Source organism: Oncorhynchus tshawytscha, linkage group LG16 (genome assembly GCF_018296145.1).
Source record: "Oncorhynchus tshawytscha isolate Ot180627B linkage group LG16, Otsh_v2.0, whole genome shotgun sequence".
Lineage (NCBI taxonomy): Eukaryota > Metazoa > Chordata > Actinopteri > Salmoniformes > Salmonidae > Oncorhynchus > Oncorhynchus tshawytscha.
The window spans coordinates 16,801,935-16,823,670 of NC_056444.1; the positions used below are offsets into that span (position 1 = coordinate 16,801,935).

Genomic DNA, 21,736 nt, shown 5'->3' on the forward strand with positions numbered 1-21,736 from the left:
GAGTGTGATCATTTTGCCTATAATATCATCAGTCCCATGCATAAATCAAGTTGTATAGGGGCTGAATAAGATATCAAATCTAATTTATTTATATAGCCCTTCGTACATCAGCTGATATCTCAAAGTGCTGTACAGAAACCCAGCCTAAAACCCCAAATAGCAAGCAATGCAGGTGTAGAAGCACGGTGGCTAGGAAAAACTCCCTAGAAAGGCCAAAACCCAGGAAGAAACCTAGAGAGGAATACCAATAGCATTTGGATATTAACTAGCAGGGGGTGCATAAAGGATAGGCTGGACCAACCGCACACTGGCACTAACACATGGACATACACACACACACACAATACACACCACCCAAACACATCACACACACACTTCACAGACTTTCACCTGAACAAGAGCAACAGGTGTCACAAACCAGCACGGCTTTGTATGCCAATGACACCCCTGCTGTGGTGCAATAACCGCTCAGGTACATGGTGGGAGTTCCTCCATTCAGCCAGGGGACAAGGTTGCCAGATTCCCACCAACCAACCCCCCCACCACCACCACCACCACCAACTGGCCCGTATCAAACCCCTGTGATCTTAGTCAGAATATTCAGTTACTAATGAACTGGACAGGAATGGCTCCGTTTGGCCCCCTCATTTCAAAGTGTGCTGATTGAAGTGAAGTAGAGAATTCCAGAGGCGAGCGCGCGGGGGTTCTTTGCTGTGATCACTGTGGTATGAGACAGAGAGTGTGAGAGAGTAGTGAGATGCCTCTAACTGCGTCTGCCTCCTGCACACAACACGCCACAGCTGCGCTAGAGAGAGAGAGGCCTGCGGGCTTCAATGGACAGGGGTCAATAAAAACTCTTTGGGAACAACGCATACCAAATCAGGGGAACACACCAGTCTAGGGGGGGGGCGTCTTTTTCTCCCCACACCACATTTAACTTTTGTGAACTTGTTTTTTTTAGCTCATGTACTTATCTTATTAAACTCCTTTACGCACAAGTACGTACATGAGTTGAAACAACACTTTATCATCGCGCACGGCGGTAAGATCCACGGTGCGGTGAAACTAGAGTGTTTCTTGGGGGAAACTAGACGGCTTTACCAAACGTTGGGATTTAGGAGCGAGTCCCTATTGTTCAAATCCCTCCCCCTTCTTGGGAAGTGGGAGGACCCGAAAAGGCGTTGCAAAAGAGAGAATTGTTTGCAAGCTCAGTCATCCAAAAACGGCCTTTCAATGTGAGAACTTGGGGAGCCGAAGAAAATGACGGTGGCATCGCAGTAAATTACTAAAGCAGTAGCTTTAGAGGGAAAAGAAAAAGTGAAAAGTGTTTTTTCCCTGAAAGTTTACTGAAGTAAAAAGCGGAGAAGGAGATCAAGTGGTGTTGTGAGGAGTGAATTCCAAATAAAGCACGTTTTGGTAAGTTTTTACCTCTACAAATGATACATGTTTTGCACTACTACTACACGAAGTAATAACACATGCGTTACAAGTTAACAATATACTTGTATTCGTGGAATAACGGGTGCTATCGAGGTATCATATTTTATGCACGTATGTGTGATAACATAATTGGTGTAAGTTTAGTGTTTCCCATGTTCTTATGTGGATGCGGGTACCTTACTAACTTTGTGAGCAACAATTGTTTTGTTTCCACGTCTTTATTTAATTGCGTTCCATTTCAGGCCAACTCAATAGAAACAAAGACTGCGCGTAATATTTGGGATATGGAACGAAACGGTCATGAAAAATACGAATTTTGAAATGTTATTTTTGAAAGGTTGTAAAATATAGTTTTGGGACTCATTGAGTGATGGTGGTAGCTTTTGGCTGCGCTATCATTTCTGCCTTCAGTTTTTGGAATTGTGTCCTTTTTTTGCAAAAATCGTTTTTCTAACTTTTCATCTTGGTGTGTGAATACGTTTTTTTATTATGTTCGTGATATAAATATATTTGATTTGTGATTCAAAGTTCTCATTTTAAGACCAATAGTGTGTCGATTTTTGCAGGCCTTAGCCTGTAGTTGTTCCCATAGAGAGTAACATAAAACAGGCACCGCAAGCACTGCCAAATTCCATCCTCATATTATTGGTTCCATGCCTACATCTTATTTATTAGCCTGATTCACCATAAAATGGCCTGAACAGATTTTGTTTCTCATGGCGCAAAGCTTTAACATCACTAATTGCGTGCTTTTAATAACCCACTCCCCTCATCATTAAACCAAACTTCCACTGTGCAAGAATAACCTTATTACAATAAATGGACAGCTGGTCAACTCTTCTGAACCATCAATGTGGTGGAATGCCGAAATGTATTTTAGCTGCAAGCTGTCAAGGGCGTCTCATCCCACTGGGCACAGATGTCAGTTCAACGTCTATTTTTGATTAACATTTGGTTGAGTTTTCAACAAACGTGAGATCAAAATAAAATATGACATATGACATTGAATTTAGGTTAAAAGTTGGATGAAAAAAAACTGGTGTAAAATACTTAAGTAAAAATATTTTAAAGTACTACTTCAGTAGTTCCTTTGGGTATCTCTACTTTACTTTACTATTTATATTTTGGACAACTTTTACTTCACTACATTCCTAAGGAAAATAATGTACTTTTTACTCCACACATTTTCCCTGACACACAAAAGTACTCGTTACATGTTGCATGATTAGCAGGACAGGAAACTGGTCCTGTTCACACACTTATCAAGAGAACATCATCAAGAGAACACCTGCATCTGATCTGGCGGACTCACTAAACACAAATGCATATTTTATAAATGGTGCTGTCTGCTTGGCTTAATATAAGGAATTTGAAATGATTTATACTTTTACTATTTGATACTTAAGTATATTTGTCAAATACTTTTAGACTTTTACTCAAGTAGCGTTTTACTGGGTGACTTCCATGTTTACTTGTGTAACTCAAGAATGACAATTGGGTACTTCTTCCACCACTTGAAAAAATAGGAAATTCCCTTACATTGATGACTTTTTGTAAGTTTTCTGCATGGATTCAACTTCATCACAGTTGAATTATTTTGTTGAAATGACATGGAAACAACGTTGATTCAACCAGTTTTTGCCAAGTGGGATATCATCCCTTTGCTGAGGAATGATTGATTTAATGAGAAAATGTTTTTTCTAATCCAGTGGCGCTAATGAGCTCTTGGCGAGTCCTCGCATGGGTGTCATTCTCACAATGGGGGGGGTGTACCTCCAGGTGTCGTTTTGTTATTTGGATTACATTTAGCCTGACTCACTCGCATAGAAAAAAACACCACGATTAAACTGACAAGACACCATGTCAGTTGGAGAGAAGAGATTCTTTCAGCTCAATAGTTAGATTAAAGGTCGAGCAGAGTTATCTCTTCAATTAAACTGAATAAGTGAATTGGTTTAAAAAGAGGCTATGTATGTTTGGCGTTGGCTGCTGTGCCTCTGTCTGAATATAAGGAACCTCTTGTTTGGTAGCTATGGTGCGGTAGAGTTTGTTGTTGATCATCGGCGGACGGGTGGATCAAAGCTATTCTCTAATTGATTCCAGTCTGCCTGGGTTTCTTTCCTTTCCCAGTCTTCTGACCTTATTTGGCAGTTATGAACAGCCATTAGCTATGCGCTGATGAACGCACACATTTTACCATTCCATTTCCATGCCAGCCCAACATTAACCACTCGTTGGTAACAACAGGGTTAAAGATAAGGGTTAGTCCATATGCCTATTTTGGAAAGATAACATCAGGCCTTGAAGTACTGTGAGTTGTTAAAAACACATGGCAGGTCCTTATTTTTTGTTGCCTTAATAGGTGTGTGTTTGACATTGTTTTGGTCCACTCTCAGTAGGTATGTCTTCATCTGTCCATTGGAAGCTTGGCTAGGACTCATTGGATTGATCTAGCCCTGTCTGGGTATGTTTTCATCTGTCCATTGGAAGCTTGGCTAGGACTCATTGGATTGATCTAGCCTTGTCTGGATATGTCTGCATCTGTCCATTGGAAGCTTGGCTAGGACTCATTGGATTGATCTAGCCCTGTCTGGGTATGTTTTCATCTGTCCATTGGAAGCTTGGCTAGGACTCATTGGATTGATCTAGCCTTGTCTGGATATGTCTGCATCTGTCCATTGGAAGCTTGGCTAGGACTCATTGGATTGATCTAGCCCTGTCTGGGTATGTCTGCATCTGTCCATTGGAAGCTTGGCTAGGACTCATTGGATTGATCTAGCCTTGTCTGGATATGTCTGCATCTGTCCATTGGAAGCTTGGCTAGGACTCATTGGATTGATCTAGCCCTGTCTGGGTATGTTTTCATCTGTCCATTGGAAGCTTGGCTAGGACTCATTGGATTGATCTAGCCCTGTCTGGGTATGTCTGCATCTGTCCATTGGAAGCTTGGCTAGGACTCATTGGATTGATCTAGCCTTGTCTGGATATGTCTGCATCTGTCCATTGGAAGCTTGGCTAGGACTCATTGGATTGATCTAGCCTTGTCTGGATATGTCTGCATCTGTCCATTGGAAGCTTGGCTAGGACTCATTGGATTGATCTAGCCCTGTCTGGGTATGTCTTCTTGGATAGATCTGGTTCTGGCTATAGTAACATTGGGTAGGAGAGCTCTTGTACTGGCTATGTTCTGGCTATGAGTCCATGGTTAGTGGTTACACTGAGTAGGTTCTGGTTGCTGTGTCTTGTTCTGCTTCTGAAGCCATGGATATAGATTGGCACTGAGTCCATATGGATAGTTTTTGTTCTAGCTATGACTCTGGGTGTATAGTTCTTATTCTGGATGTGGGACTTTTGAAGTTCTGACTGTGGAAAGGTTTATTGTTTTCTTAGAGGGTGTAACATTTCTGTTAATTGACAAGAGGAGACAACCTGCTGAGGGTAGGCTTTCATCTGTTCTACAGCGGGTACAATCATGCAGTCATAGCAGGCAGCTATCTGCGGGCCTGTGTGTGTGTGTGTGCCTGACTCTGTGTGCGTGTGTGTGCCTGACTCTGTGTGCGCCTGACTCTGTGTGTGTGTGCGCCTGACTCTGTGTGTGTGTGTGCCTGACTCTATGTGTGTGTGTGTGTGCCTGTCTCTGTATGTGTGCCTGACTCTGTGTGTGTGTGTGTGTGTGCCTGACTCTGTGTGTGTGTGTGCCTGACTCTGTGTGTGTGTGTGTGCCTGACTCTGTGTGTGTGTGTGTGTGTGTGTGTGTGTGTGTGTGTGTGTGTGTGTGTGCATGATGGTTCTCCAATCAGGATTATGTCTTTACACAGGAATGTGCAGCTTGTCACTCTCGTCTTGAACATTTCCCTCTCAGGATGACCTGCATGTTCCAGTGAAGTCAGATCACAGTGTATGATAGGATGTGTATTTCTCGTAGCGTGCACTGTGGAGTGTGTGAAAGAGAGATACTTTAGGCCAGGGATGGGCCACATTGATGGAGTTATGGGCCACAAAAAAATCGGAATTCATCATGACGGGCAGCAGTGGCTTGTGGGCTTGCATACTCACATCCATACCCACAAATGCAGTCAGAGCCGGCCCTAGCCTTTTAGGGGCCCTAAGTGAATTTTTTTTGAGGGTCCCCCCAATTGTGAGCAAAACATTTTAGCCCCCTGCTTGACAGCGGAGATAACCAAAGTTTTAGAGTTCATTTCATGCAATTCTACACGTTGCCATAAGGTGGAAAGACGTTTTAGCAGTTTTTAACATGGTGAGACGGATAAACAAAATCAATGGGGGCCCCACGGTAGGTAATTCGACCATGATTTCTACAAGTTTAGATATCTGTCCGCTAGACTCATTTACCAATCTACATTTCATTGACTGTCAGTGACTGACATAACAAGATAAAAATGTCTGATGCACAACCACATTTAGACATTTCACCTTGTGTGTTCTACGATTCTATCTCTCAACAGTATGACTCCCACTGAGTTCCCAAAAATGTAGATAAAAAAAACAAACATTTGGTGGTGGGATTGATTGGTGGGTCCGCCAGTTGCACTTCCCTGCTTTAGGCTGTAGTAGGGTGTGTGTATCTGTCATTACATGGAGTCTATCCATATCAGCTGGTTCTACTAGTGTTATAGAGTGATTATATACACACACATAGCCAACAATGAAGGAGTTGCTGTAATTGAACATTCTCCCAGAGATCCTACCTATTGCTCTGTAGTTTTCCATACAGGGCGTTCTGGCTGTGTAGTTGACATATTGTGCGTTAGGGTTATAGGGGTTGTAGGGTCAGGTTGCTCTTGTCCTGAAGGTTTTCGGTGTCCAGCCTGGAGCGCAGGTGGCCAGGGTGCAGTACCCTCCCCTGGGGCTCCGAGCCGCCCTGCCTCCCCGGCCAGACCTTGCATACCTCACTAGCCATCCACAGCCTCTCCCACACAGGACAAAAGGGGAGAGTTGAGAGAGGGAGGGGTGGGGGAGGGTTGGAGAAAGGAGGTGGAGGAGAGACGGGTAGAAGGGTGACAGAGAAAGGGAGGGGAGGGCGGCAGGTAGCCTAGTGGTTATAGAGTTGGGCCACTAATCGAAAGGTTGCTGGATCGAATCCCCGAGTTCTGCCCCTGAACAACGCAGTTAACCCACTGTTCCCCAGGAGGCCATCATTGTAAATAAGAATTTATTCTTAACTGACTTGCCTAGTTAAATAAAGATGACATTAAAAAACGTTTAAAAAGGGGAGGACAGATATAAAGGAGAGCGGTAGCCACGGAGGAGTGAAAAGTCAGCATAGTTTGAGAGGTGTAGACGGTGTCTGGAGCTATGTGCTTTTGGCCTTTTAGAGGTGTTGAATGTATGTCTCTTACTTGAGACCTGTCACAGTGAGAGTACAGTACCGCACTGAGTCACTTGACTAGAAGTCACCCGTATGTTTGAATAAATGCATGTGTGATCTCCAGCATTAGTGACCCCTAGTTGAGTTGACGCACACTCTGCTGTTTGTGAGAGACTGGCATAGTGTTGTCAGATCATTGGTAAACTCCAGAGACTAGGAAGATATTTGTTCACCCTCTCAAAGGCCATTCTCCATGAGCACCAATTAGCACGGCAGCACTCTGACTGAAACCGCTCAGTACAGTAGTACCCTCTCCCTGTTTCTGTCTTGTTTGTCTCTCTCTCTCCCCCCTTCGCTCTTTCTCTCTCCTCACTCACTCTCTCTCCTCATGCTCTCTTTCTCTCTCCTCACGCTCTCTCCTCACGCTCTCTCTCTCCCCCTTCGCTCTTTCTCTCTCTCACTCACTCTCTCTCCTCACGCTCTCTCCTCATGCTCTCTCTCTCTCCCCCTTCGCTCTTTCTCTCTCTCACTCACTCTCTCTCCTCACTCTCTCTCCTCATGCTCTCTCTCTCTCTCCCCCTTCGCTCTTTCTCTCTCTCACTCACTCTCTCTCCTCACGCTCTCTCCCCCTTTGCTCTCTCTCTCTCCCCCTTTGCTCTCTCTCTCCCCCTTTGCTCTTTCTCTCTCTCTCTCACTCACTCTCTCTCCTCACACTCTCTCCTCACGCTCTCTCTCTCTCCCTCCTTTGCTCTTTCTCTCTCTCCTCACGATCTCTCTCTCTCTCTCTCTCTCCCCCTTCGCTCTTTCTCTCTCTCCTCACGCTCTCTCTCTCTCTATTTCTCCCCCTTGCTCTTTCTCTCTCACTCACTCTCTCTCCTCACGCTCTCTCTCTTTCTCCCCCTTGCTCTTTCTCTATCTCTCCCTCTCTCTCCTTTTCTCTCTCTCTCACACACACACACACACACACACACACACACACACGCACACACACACACACACACACACACACACACACACACACACACACTGTTGAACAACTTGTGAGAACAGAGCCCCACGGAGCCATCAACTTATTTTGGTTCCCAATGATTTATTCTCCCTCCATTCTTGCACACCATCTTGTGCCAATGTGTTGTGACTGGGTTATAACTGAATAATCCATCACTCTCTGGGACAGTTCTCGGAATGTTACTGTTGTTTATGACAGACAGTGGAATGTCTGCTCTAGGGAGGGATCAACCAATGTCTTACTCTTCACTTACGCTCAAAGTAGTTTTTCATTGGTTATTGTTTGCATATCTGGTTGTTTCTGTGGCTAGGAGTCACGTTTCTCTGTCCAGTAGTTGAAAAGGGAGTAACTGATTATAAAAAAAACTTAGCAGTTACGTTACCAGCAAAAATATTGTAATCCGATTACAGATTATTTTGAGAAACTAGATGATTACTTCTTGGATTACATAAAAATTTAGAAAGGATGCTTGTGAAAAAAATACATTATGGCACTTTTCTATTTTCTCAATGACATTTAATCAGCATTGAAAAAAGGCGCAAGTTTAAGTTTGTTCCACCTGAGGGAGTCTGACCACAAGTCAGAGACCACTGTGATGACACACCAAATGTGTTTGATGGATCCTTTTTGTCTTCTTCTAATGCCTTTTAGGGGGAAAGTAATCGGATTACATTCATGGGTTTAGGTAATCCAAAAGTTACGTGACAAATTACAATTTTGGACAGGTAACTAGTAACTGTAACAGATTACATTTAGAAAGTAACCTACCAACCCTGCAGTAGTATTTCAGGGTCCGGGGTTGTTGAGTTTGTTCTCTGAATCAAAAGACGTGCACTTTGTCACTCAACGATTTTTCAGTTAGTATCAGGAAGAAAGGTGATAGTGATTTGATTTTTCAGTTAGTATCAGGAAGAAAGGTGATGGTGATATGGGTCCTACTACCATCATAGGCAAAAGTGATAAAACGTATCTATTTCTCAGGACTGCACGTCATCATTATTCCCAGACATGTGGAAACCTGTCTCTTAACTGGATGGATGGAGTATGGCGTCTTTCCCTGGCCTGGGTTAATACCACTAGTCTATTTCTGTTGCTTCACTCATAAATCAGAAGAACTGGTCTGAGAACAGCAGCACAGTAGTTTGTGATGCTATCTTGTCCTGGTGTGACAGCGAGCTGCACAGGTCTTCCTGTGCAGATTATCCCAGTTTCTGCCTGTGTTCGTTTGTCTATTGCTATTGGCACAGGTCTGTGTATTGTCTGTCTGCACATGTGCAGTCCTGCGTTTTGGCCTGCTTCTCTTTTAGTCCGGAACGACATCAATATCGTTTGAGTGACGGGACACATGGAACTCCTCTGGCCGTGCTATAATGTCTGTCAGAGAGTCTCAAACACACACACACACACACACACACACACACACACACACACACACACACACACACACAGCTGTAATCCAGCCTTCATCATATGTTCCTGTGGCAGTTAGGGCTCAAGGCGACACACACACACACACACACACACACACACACACACACACACACACACACACACACACACCTGAACTTTATTACTATGTAATAAGCATTCTAGTAGTTCTCTATAGTACATGATCCCTATCTCTTAGACATCTCTCTCCTGTCTCTATGCCATAGCCCTATATTTTTCCCTCCCTTATTTTCTCCTATTTTTCCCAAGGCTGTTTCTTATATCTCCGTTCTATCACCTCTGTGCTAGATGCCCCCTTGTTGTCCCCCATGATGAAATCAGGGAAGGGACTGTGGATCTGTCTCCGTCCGTTAGTATGTTTGTTCGTACATTAGTCACACGCGATATCTCAGACAGCACTGGCCTGATTTTGACAAAACTTGGTTGAATGATGCAGCTAAATTTGGTATGCATGTTGCAAACACTGTCAAGACTTAACATAGGCAAGAACATTCATATTGACCTCACGGTGGCGCTATAACTTGATCTGTTTGACTCAGTGATGAAATTTGGCACACATGCTCAGGGATATGAGTCTAGCTAACCTAGACTATATCTCAAACACCACTGGCCTGATTGTGATGAGATTCGGGTGAATGATGGGTCTTGCCATAGAGATGCGTCATTTACAAAATTGCACTGATTGGCCCACGAGGGGCACTGGATTGTTCAAGGGGGACGCAATGTTTAATTTTGCCTTGTTCTACATGTATCTTTCTCTCTCTCAGTTTCTCTCTTTCTCTGTCGTGTCTCCCTGCCTCCTTAGAGAGAGCAGTATAGGAGGAGGCAGGATGGGCTGGGCTGAGCTCTCCTGGTTCCTACTGAATAATAGGGAGAAATGTCTCTTGATTTATAATTGGTTCTATTCACTCTGATGTATGAGCTGCCAAAGGAGCTAGGGGCCCCTTCCATTCCCCTCCGTCTTCTCTCATTCCTCCCTCCCTCCCTGCCCCACCCTCCCTCCCTGCCCCCTCCCTCCCTCCCTCCCTCCCTCCCTCCCTCCCTCCCTCCCTCCTCCCTCCCTCCCTCCCTCCCTCCCTCCCTCCCTCCCTCCCTCCCTCCCTCCCTCCCTCCACTGCAGCCTTGGAAGAACTCACAGGGAGTAGGTTGTATGTATGTGCAAATGTACATTGGTGTATGCACATGTGTTTTATCACTCTGTTGTTACTGGCAATTTCCTTGCACAGCAGGAAATGCAGACTTGTAGTGTATTTAAGTTTTATAAAATGTTCTACAGTTTGTCATTTCCACTTTAAACTTTCAGACTTGACTTGCCCTAACAAAAATATATCAAACCCTACAAAAATGTTTATTAATTATAATCCACGTAATAATTCAAATTTCCTGTGGATGCAGGATTATTATTTTCCTTTTGTAGCAAACTGGCTCAAATTAAGATCCTACACATGTAAGAATGACAAACTTTCGGAAGTGGCAAGATGGCGGACTGAACGTAGCTAAAGTTGAAGTCGGAAGTTTACATACACTTAGGTTGGAGTCATTAAAACTTGTTTTTCAACCACTCCACACATTTCTTGTTAACAAACTATAGTTTTGGCAAATCGGTTAGGACATCTACTTTGTGCATGACACAAGTAATTTTTCCAACAATTGTTTACAGACAGATTATTTCACTTATAATTCACTGTATCACAAATCCAGTGGGTCAGAAGTTTACATACACTAAGTTGACTGTGCCTTTAAACAGCTTGGAAAATTCCAGAAAATTATGTCATGGCTTTAGAAGCTTCTGATAGACTAATTGACATAATTTGAGTCAATTGTAGGTGTACCTGTGGATATATTTCAAGGCCTACCTTCAAACTCAGTGCCTCTTTGCTTGACATCATGGGAAAATCAAATGAAATCAGCCAAAATGTTTGTAGACCTCCACAAGTCTGGTACATTTCTTGGGATAAATTTTGAAACGCCTGAAGGTACCACGTTCATCTGTATAAACAAAAGTACGCAAGTGTAAACACCATGGGACCACGTAGCCGTCATACCGCTTTGGAAGGAGACGCGTTCTGTTTCCTAGAGATGAACGTACTTTGGTGCGAAAAGTGCAAATCAATCCCAGAACAACAGCAAAGCACCCTGTGAAGATGCTGGAGGAAACAGGTACAAAAGTATCTATATCCACAGTAAAACAAGTCCTATATCACCATAACCTGAAAGGCCGCTCAGCAAGGAAGAAGCCACTGCTCTAAAACCGCCATTATAAAAGCCAGACTATGGTTTACAACTGCACATGGGGATCGTACTTTTTGGAGACATGTCCTCTGGTCTGATGAAACAAAAATAGAACTGTTTGGCCATAATGACCATTGTTATGTTTGGAGGGAAAGGGGAGGCTTGCAAGCTGAAGAACACCATCCCAACCGTGAAGCACGGGGGTGGCAGCGTCATGTTGTGGGGGTGCTTTGCTGCAGGAGGGACTGGTGCCCTTCACAAAATAGATGGCTTCATGAGGGAGGAAAATTACGTGGATATATTGAAGCAACATCTCAAGACATCAGTCAGGAAGTTAAAGCTTGGTCGCAAGTGAGTCTTCCAAATGGACAATGACCCCAAGCATACTTCCAAAGTTGTGGCAAAATGGCTTAAGGACAACAAATTCAAGGTATTGGAGTGGCCATCACAAAGCTCTGACCTCAACCCTGTAGAAAATGTGTGGCCAGAACTGAAAAAGTGTGTGCGAGCGAGGAGGCCTACAAACCTGACTCAGTTACACCAGCTCTGTAAGGAGGAATGGGCCAAAATTCACCCAACTTATTGTGGGAAGCTTGTGGAAAGCTACTTGAAACGTTTAACCCAAGTTAAAATACAGTGTTGATTCTAACTGACCTAAGACAGGGAATTTTTACTGCGATTAAATGTCAGGAATTGTGAAAAACTGAGTTTAAATGTATTTGGCTAAGGTGTATGTTAACTTCCGACTTCAACTGTATGTAGACCACCTCAAGATAAAAACATAATATTCAATATCGGTAAGTTAGACTAAATATTAGCACTACACGATCTGGTGGGTGAATACTTTCAATCTGGATAACAACACAAAAAAAAATCTTCAGATGAGAGAAATTTATCGACAAATATTACGAAAACAAGCAACACCCAAACATGACGGAGAGTAAGACGGGGAAACCTGTTTCAAAACAAAAACGTGACTTTTCTACAGACACAGACAATTTAATATTTTCACCAGTGGTAATGGAAAAGGTCGAAATCGATCTGTTAAAAAAAATCTATAAATGACAAACTGGGTATACTTGAACTAGTCAGTAAGGATTTAAAAGAGTTGAAGGCCTTGAGATGAGTGACGAAAAAGCAACGACATTGGAGAAAGATACGAACAAGCTGAAAGGGACAGTCAATAAGATGAAATCTGAAGTGAATGAATTTTAGAAGGAGAACACCGTTCTGAGAGAAGCCTTACTTGACATACAGACTAGATCCATGAGAGAGAATCTGGTACTTACAGGTATCCAAGAGAAAGAAGAAGTTCCTGAATCTGTAGTTCGAGAGTTCCTCCCTACAACGCTTCAGATTCCTTGCGAAGCTATCGCCAAAATCCAACTCGAATGTGTACACCGCTTCGGACAGAGAGGGCAGAGGTATGAACGCCCAACTGTTGCCAAATTAGCTTTCTTTAATGATAAAATAATAGTTAAAAGCCTGAGTAAAAGACTTGCTGGCAAGAAAATTGTCATGAATGTCCAGTTCCCAAAGGAAATTGCAGAAAGTTCTGTATCCAATTTTCAAGGAAAATAGATAGAAAGGTAAATGAGTAGCTCTCGTCGTCGATGAACTATATATCGATAACCAGTTGGTCAGAGACACGAAGACTACTCCATGGCTATTTTAATAATTACAAAGTTCTCGTAGAGGAGGCAAGTTATGAAACACACAATTCTAGCCCGGTTATGGATTGTATTAATACAACAAATAATATAGCTTCTCTATCTATCTTCAAATATATCTAATTGGAACACAAAAGCACTAATTCAACATGGTGAAGATAAAAACTCAGTAAACAGAAGGCGCAGTATGTGTGAATGGTGTGATGTGTGTTTTTTATGTTTGGGAAAGTGTGGCGTTGAGTGAGAAAGGAAATGGTTGCATATCCCAGAACCAAAGTATTGCTGTGAGCCGGGGTTGTGAGAGAGCTTTCAATGTTGTTCAGATGAGGGATATACATACTTATTTATTTATTGTCCTATCATGGTGGAACTAAATGTTTAAAATTAATTATACACGTATTTATTTATGTAATATATTATAAATATAAAGCGAACTGGATGGAATATGGGGAGAAATGCACCACATTCTTTGTCAATCTTCAACATAGAAATGCTCGCAAAAAAATGATTGAAACTTGTTACAAATGATGGAGTCACGCATGATTCACCAAATTATATTTTGAAAGAGGAAGTAAAGTACTTTAAGAACATGTTTTCATTTCAGTCTCCTCCATCTCCACTAAACGAAGCTAATTGTATGGATTTGTTTCCTATTAATAATGTAAAATGAACATCTGTACAGAAAGACTCATGTGAAGGCCAAATTACAGAGGAGGAACTTCTTGATACAATTAAAGCCTTCAAGGCTGGGAAAACTCCAGGGCTGGATGGATACCAGTGGAAGTATACCAAACTGTTTTTGATATACTCAGAGGACCATTATTAGCATATTTTAACCCCTCCTATATAAATGGTAGATTATCTGACACGCAACAAGAATGTCTGATTTGATTATTACTGAAACAGGATCCAAGTGGTGTATATATAAAGATCCAGTCAATTAAAAAAATTGGAGTCCAGAAATTCTAGCTAAATGCTTGGCACATAGAATTAAAAAAGTTTTGTCAGATATTATTAATCCTAATCAGACAGGTTTTTTACATGGATGATACATTGGAGATAATAGAAGACAAGTACTGGAAACAATAGAATACTATGAAATATCGGGGACACCAGCCTGGTTTTCATAGCTGATTTTGAAAAGACTTTTGATAAAGTGCAACTCGATTTTATATACAAATGCTTAGAATATTTGAATTTTGGAGAATCTCTTAAAACATGGGTTAAAGTTATGTATAGTAAGCCTAGGTGTAAAATAGTAAATAATGGCTACATCTCAGAAAGTTTTAAGCTGTCAAGAGGAGTAAAACAAGGTTGTCCACTATCGGCATATCTATTTATTATTGCCTTTGAAATGTTAGCTGTTAAAATTAGAACCAACAATAATATTAAGGGATTAGAAATCTGTGGCTTAAAAACTAAGGTGTCATTGTACACTGATGATTCATGTTTTCTTTTAAAACCACAATTAGAATCCCCCAACAGCCCCAACAGCCCCAACAGACTCATAGAGGATCTAGATACTTTTGCTAACCTCTCTGGATTAAAACCAAATTATGGTAAGTGTATTATATTATGTATTGGATCACTAAAACTTTTACATTATCATGTCGTTTACTAATAAAATGGTCTGACGGAGATGTGGACATACTCGGTATACAAATCCCGAAAGAAAGAAATGATCTCACTCCAATAAATGTTTATAGAAAGTTAGCAATTACCATTGCTACCATGGAAAAGGAAAATACCTGTCAATTTCTGGAAAAATCATCTTTAGTCATATCACAGTTGACCTATTTGCTTATGGTTTTGCCTACACCTAGTGACATGCTTTTTAAATTATATGAACAAGAAATATTAAATTTGATTTGGAATGGCATGTCAGACAAAATTAAAATTGAATGAATTTGGAGGGCAGAAATGATTAAATATTAAAGCATGAGACCTCTCACTAAAGGCATCAGTCATACAAAAGTTATACTTAAATCCAAACTGGTTCTCTAGTAAATTGGTAGGAATGTCTCATCCTATGTTCAAGAATGTCCTTTTTCCCTTTATTCAGATTACAACGGCTCACTTTCGGTTGTTTGAAAACGAAATAATCTCAAAAATATAGTTATTTTTTAAACAAGTCTTAGAAAGTTGGTTGCAATTTCAGTTTAATCCACTTGAAAAGAGAGAACAAATAATACAACAAATATTGTGGTTGAACTCAAATATACTAATTGATTTAAAAAAACATATTTTTCGATAAAATGTATTAAAAAAAATGTAGTTTTTTGTAAATTATATCATATATCGAACTGGTGGAGTTATGTCACACATGCAGCTAACACAGACATATGGAAATGTCTGCTCTACCCAAAATTACAACCAACTAATTGCAGCATTACCACAAAAATGGAAGAGGCAAGTAGAAGGGGAAAAAGTAAGGAACTTGTCTGTCGGCCCTGTATTAAAGACCATAAATGGTTAAAGAAAAGTGTGATAAATAAAAACATATACCAATTTAATTTAAGGACCAAAAAACTGACAGCTGTGCCATATAAATTGCAAAAATAGTTGGGAAGAGATTTTCAACATACAGATTCCTTGGCACATGGTTTATGAATTGACACGCAACTCAACGCCGGAGTCAATACTTTGAATTTTTAGATTTAAATTATTATACAAAATTCTTGCAACCAATAGAATGTATATATTATAACAATCTTCCCAGCTCTGCAGATTTTGCTGTGAGGAGGCAGAGTCATTAGATAATTTATTTTGGTATTGTCCATATGTAGCTCGTTTTTGGTCACAGGTTCAGGAATTGCTGAAGAATTGCAACATTTGTCTAGAACTAACGCTGCAGATAGCAATACTGGTTGTTTTTAAAAAGCCATAGTCAATCAATCAATAATAGAATAATTATTTTTAGCAAAAATGTTAATCTTTAATTTACAATCCGTAGAAGCTATGAGAATAGAAAGGATTAGTACTTTTGTGAAGCATCACAGCACAGTTGAGAAATATATGGCAAATAGAAATCCAAAATGGATGGGGTTGAGAGATAGATGGGAGGGGTTGAATGGAGCTGAAGGGTGGGACTGGATGGTGTTGAGAGATAGATGGGAGGGGTTGAATGGAGCTGAAGGGTGGGACTGGATGGTGTTGAGAGATAGATGGGAGGGGTTGAATGGAGCTGAAGGGTGGGACTGGATGGTGTTGAGAGATAGATGGGAGGGGTTGAATGGAGCTGAAGGGTGGGACTGGATGGTGTTGAGAGATAGATGGGAGGGGTTGAATGGAGCTGAAGGGTGGGACTGGATGGTGTTGAGAGATAGATGGAGGGGTTGAATGGAGCTGAAGGGTGGGACTGGATGGTGTTGAGAGATAGATGGGAGGGGTTGAATGGAGCTGAAGGGTGGGACTGGATGGTGTTGAGAGATAGATGGGAGGGGTTGAATGGAGCTGAAGGGTGGGACTGGATGGTGTTGAGAGATAGATGGGAGGGGTTGAATGGAGCTGAAGGGTGAGACTGGATGGTGTTGAGAGATAGAATGGAGGGGTTGAATGGAGCTGAAGGGTGGGACTGGATGGTGTTGAGAGATAGATGGGAGGGGTTGAATGGAGCTGAAGGGTGGGACTAATAAGATAAAGAATGTAAAACATACGGGGTCTGTAAAATGTATATAGGTTCAGAAAGGTTGTGAAATAGCACAGTTACAAATAGAAATCAAACTGGATGAACATCAGAAATAAAGGATTAAAAACAAACAAAATATAACTATTGTAAAATAGATTGTGTCTGTAAAATGTGTGTAATATGTAGAAACTGAAGGTAGAAGCCTAAGTCATATTGTTTATTAGTTTACTCCAGTTGGGGGACGGGTGGTAGGGTTTGCGGGGAATAATAAAGGTATTTTCTTTAAAAAAGTATGTATGTGTATGTATGTATGAATGTTTATGTAAGCATATTTATATATATGGGTATGTACGTGTATGTATATGGATATATATATTTACCCCCAAAATTTATGGGGGATTGGAAATGATACAGACAATTACATTGATGGAAGCAACAGTCTTTCCACAATATAGAGCCGATCCACCCACAAAATAAAATAAATAAAAATAAATCAATTTGGGGGAAAAATCGATACATTTACGTCGGGATATTTTTTTTAATAATATCTTGTATTGTTTTGACTATTGCAATATTATGGTGAGCAATATGTTTGAAACAACATCAAATCACAATAAAATCACAGTATCGAATCGCAATACATATAGAATCGCAATACATATCGTATTGGCACTTAAGTATGTTGATAATATGGTATCGTGAGGTCCCTGGCAATTCCCGGCCCTATAATCCATGTACAAGGCTGTAGGATCTTTATTTGATCTAATTTCCTACAGCAGGAAAATAATCCTACAGGAACAAGAAATGTGAATTATTATTATTATTACTATTATTGTTATTATTAGTATTATGTGGATTATAATTAATTGACATTTTTTGTAGGGGTTGATACGTTCATCTTTAGGGTGAATCAAGTCTGATATTTTAAAGTGGAAATTACAAACTTTAGAAGCATTTTTAAACCTTGAATACACTATAAGCTTGCATTTCCTGCTGTGCATGAAAATGCTCAGCAACAAAAGAGTGATCAAATTAAGATCCTACATTTGTATGTTTGTTAGGTGAGTTTTTGGAGGATTGGAGTGGTCTTGTTTTTTTATAGTCTATTTGGAAATATTTCTGGGTTTGAATTTTTTGATGCCTCTGTGAGTATACTTTTTCTAACAGTGTAGTGTGTGTGTGTGTGTGTGACTGATAATGGGCATTAGTTTGGTGTCTTCTCTCACACACACATATTAAAGGCTCTTACATTTTTAAATGTAACCTTTATTTAACCACTCAAGTTGGTTAAGAACAAGTCTATATCTACAATGACGGCCTACACCGACCAAACCCAAACCCGGACGGCGCTGGGCCAATTGTGCGCCGCCCTATGGGACTCCAAATCACGGCCGGTTTTGCTCCAGCCTGGATTCGAACCAGGGTGTCTGTTGTGACGCCTCAAGCACTGAGATGCAGTGCCTTAGACCGCTGCGCCAGTCGGTAGCCCCAATTGCATCAGAAAATGTAATAGTAAACAAACACTTTATAACCTCAAAACATGGTGAAATGTATAATTTTGATAGCATGGAAGGTCACTCCTTACATCCATAGCTGTGTCTATGATGTGATAGTGGATACATTTCTCCTGCTCCTTCCCTCCCCTTTTTACCAAAACAGTGGCAGTGTTGTTGTTGTTTGAACTGCAGATTGCCCCTTTAACATATGTCGGCAAAGTAAAGTCTTTATGAAACATCCATCCTCTCATCCCAACCTGTTGCCTGCTTATAAACTGTGTTTGATTGGAGAGGAAGTAATGCCCAGGGGGGTAGTGGGTAGGGCTCAGTCAGGTGGTGCTAGTTCCCATGGCCCGGGAGGACACGCAGGAAGACATCCATCCAGTGTCCTTCAGAACCAGGAAGGAATGTGGACGTGACGGTATGTGTTAGTTAGCCATGGCATTGTGAATGCTGCAGTAGCCCCATAATTAGCATTGGCTGGTTAATTCTGCCTTGTTATATAAAATATGCAAATGCCGTGGTGCCTAATTGATTAGAGCCCCCTTGGGCCTGGCTTGATCTCACTTGTTAATCCCCGAGACGGCCTGGTGCTCGTTAGCGTGGATGGAGTGGATGGGCTGTGGCGGGGGGGGTAGCTCACTAATACTTTGTGAAGGGTGTGGGGGTCCCAACCTCGTTAGATGATGCTTTTGATGTGTAATTTTTGGGACATAGGAGCGGTTGATGTCTAGAGATGTTGAGAGGGGGATTGTGGGTGCTCAGCTCAGAGAGAGGGGTATGAATGGGGCGTGGCCGGCTGGGTTCCACCTGCTGGAGCGGGATCATCTGCCAACCTCAGACCTCGCTGGGGGGCATGTTCAGGAAGGCAGAACGTTCTGATGGAAATGCCTTGTAAAGTGTAGCGAACATATGGACTCCCTAATCTACATGACATAGACTTGTGTGTGTCCTATGTACCTAATGCATTTCTATCTGAACGTTTTATAACATTGGTTGTAGCACATGGAACAGGACCCAGAACTCTCCAGAATGCTGAGGCCTAGCCATAGCATGGGGACCTGGGAGAAACTGTTTCCTGTTGACTAGAGCTATGGTTGTTTAGGTAAAGTCTTTGCTTTTAAAGCTACAGTCTAGGATGAAAAAAACAAAACGGCAGCCCCGCCACTTGTTTTGGTAAACAGCTGAGGGAACGGGCTAAGTAATTCATCTCAAAGTCTTTACTACTATGGGATCCATTTTCCACTTGAGAGCAGAGCTGTAGCTGTTGTTTTCGTCTTGTCTTCTCCACTCAGCCCCAGCCTGACCAAAGGGCCAGCAACCAGATTGACTGAGTGAGGGGAAAATATGTTGGACACATTCAAACAACGCTCTCACACGCGCTCACACACTCACACACCCTCTCATTGACAAGACCCTGTGTCCTCCTGCTCGCCTGCCAGTTGACATCCCCTCTATTCATTTAGACCCCATTCTGCTTCTCAGTCAACCCCTCTCCAGCCCCTTCACCCCCAACCCTCACCCATCTAAGACTGAACCACCCCACTCACCTCTCCACACTACTATCAACCCCCCCCCCATCCCTCTCACACACACACACTTCTCCTCTCCTCCGTTGAGCGGCCCCCATCATCAGCTCTTCCTGGGGCCCTTCAGAGTAGTATCTCCCCTTTCTCTCTGGGAGTCTGCGGGGTCTTTGTCTGCCCACCAGCCCACTGCTTCACAATGACTCTCCACTCTATTAAGGTGCGTTCTGCCTGTTAGCGTCGCCAGGGGCAACCGGCCTCCCGCATGGCAGCTATGCAGCGCGGCATTGTGGGCTGGCGGGCCCGAGCAGAGCAGTTGAACCCAGTACTCCTCACACTTGACACCGCATGTGTTTATCTAAAGGGGGGCCATTGTGATGTTTGGATGGGGGGGTAGTGAAGGACGTAAAATGGTGGGTAGGAAGAGAGAGATGGACGAGGAGGGGGGTGATAAATATTCAACAGTTCAGCTCCTCAGAAGGAGTTGCCTACCCAACAACCCTAGCCCCCTCTCCTCTCTCCCCCACCCTACTGTGTCCTCTCTCTTCTCTCTTCCTCAAACCTCCTGTGTCCTCTCTCTATCCTCTCTCCCACCCTCCTGTGTCCCCTCTCTCCTCTCTTCCTCAACCCTCCTGTGTCCCCTCTCTCCTCTCTTCCTCAATCCTCCTGTGTCACCTCTCTCTCCTCTCTTCCTCAACCCTCCTGTGTCCTCTCTCCCACCCTCCTGTGTACTCTCTCTGCTCTCTCCCACCCTCCTGTGTCCTCTCTCTCCTCTCTCCCACCCTCCTGTGTCCTCTCTCTCCTCTCTTCCTCAACCCTCCTGTGTCCTCTCTCTCCTCTCTTCCTCAACCCTCCTGTGTCCTCTCTCTCCTCTCTTCCTCAACCCTCCTGTGTCCTCTCTCTCTCCTCTCTCCCCCACCCTACTGTGTCCTCTCTCTCCTCTCTCCCCCACCCTACCTGTCTCTCCTCTCTCCCACCCTCCTGTGTCCTCTCTCTCCTCTCTTCCTCAACCCTCCTGTGTCCTCTCTCTCCTCTCTTCCTCAACCCTCCTGTGTCCTCTCTCTCCTCTCTCCCCCACGCTACTGTGTCCTCTCTCTCCTCTCTCCCAACCTCCTGTCCCCTCTCTCCCACCCTCCTGTGTCCTCTCTCTCCTCTCTCCCACCCTCCTGTGTCCCCTCTCTCCCACCCTCCTGTGTCCCCTCTCTCCCACCCTCCTGTCCTCTCTCTCCCACCCTCCTGTGTCCCCTCTCTCCCACCCTCCTGTGTCCCCTCTCTCCCACCCTCCTGTGTCCTCTCTCTCCTCTCTCTCCCACCCTCCTGTGTCCCCTCTCTCCCACCCTCCTGTGTCCCCTCTCTCCCACCCTCATGTGTCCTCTCTCTCCTCTCTCTCCCACCCTCCTGTGTCCCCTCTCTCCCACCCCACTGTGTCCCCTCTCTCCTCTCTCCCACCCCTCCTGTGTCCCCTCTCTCCCCCACCCCTCCTGTGTCCCCTCTCTCCTCTCTCCCACCCCTCCTGTGTCCCCTCTCTCCCCCACCCCTCCTGTGTCCCCTCTCCCACCCCTCCTGTGTCCCCTCTCCCCCCCCTCCTGTGTCCCCCCCTCTCCCCCCACCCCTCCTGTGTCCCCCTCTCCTCTCTCCCACCCCTCCCGTGTCCCTCTCTCCTCTCTCCCCCACCCCTCCTGTGTCCTCTCTCTCCTCTCTCTCCCACCCCTCCTGTGTCCTCTCTCTCCTCTCTCCCACACCTCCTGTGTCCTCTCTCCCACACCTCCTCTCTCCCACCCCTCCTGTGTCCTCTCTCTCCTCTCTCTCCCACCCCTCCTGTGTCCTCTCTCTCCTCTCTCCCACCCCTCCTGTGTCCTCTCTCTCCTCTCTCCCACCCCTCCTGTGTCCTCTCTCTCCTCTCTCCCCCACCCCTCCTGTGTCCTCTCTCTCTCTCTCTCCCCCACCCCTCCTGTGT

At 43.4% G+C, this 21,736-nt stretch overlaps 1 protein-coding gene across 1 annotated transcript in view; it reads left to right on the forward strand.

Annotated features, from left to right (window-relative positions):
- The first annotated feature begins 1,175 nt into the window (after positions 1 to 1,175).
- The window catches only part of LOC112215415 (brother of CDO-like), a 57,545-nt gene continuing 36,984 nt past the window's right edge, over positions 1,176 to 21,736 (forward strand). Inside the window, 1 exon segment of the mRNA XM_042298858.1 lies at positions 1,176 to 1,416. The gene's annotated coding sequence lies outside the window, so the exon portion shown is untranslated.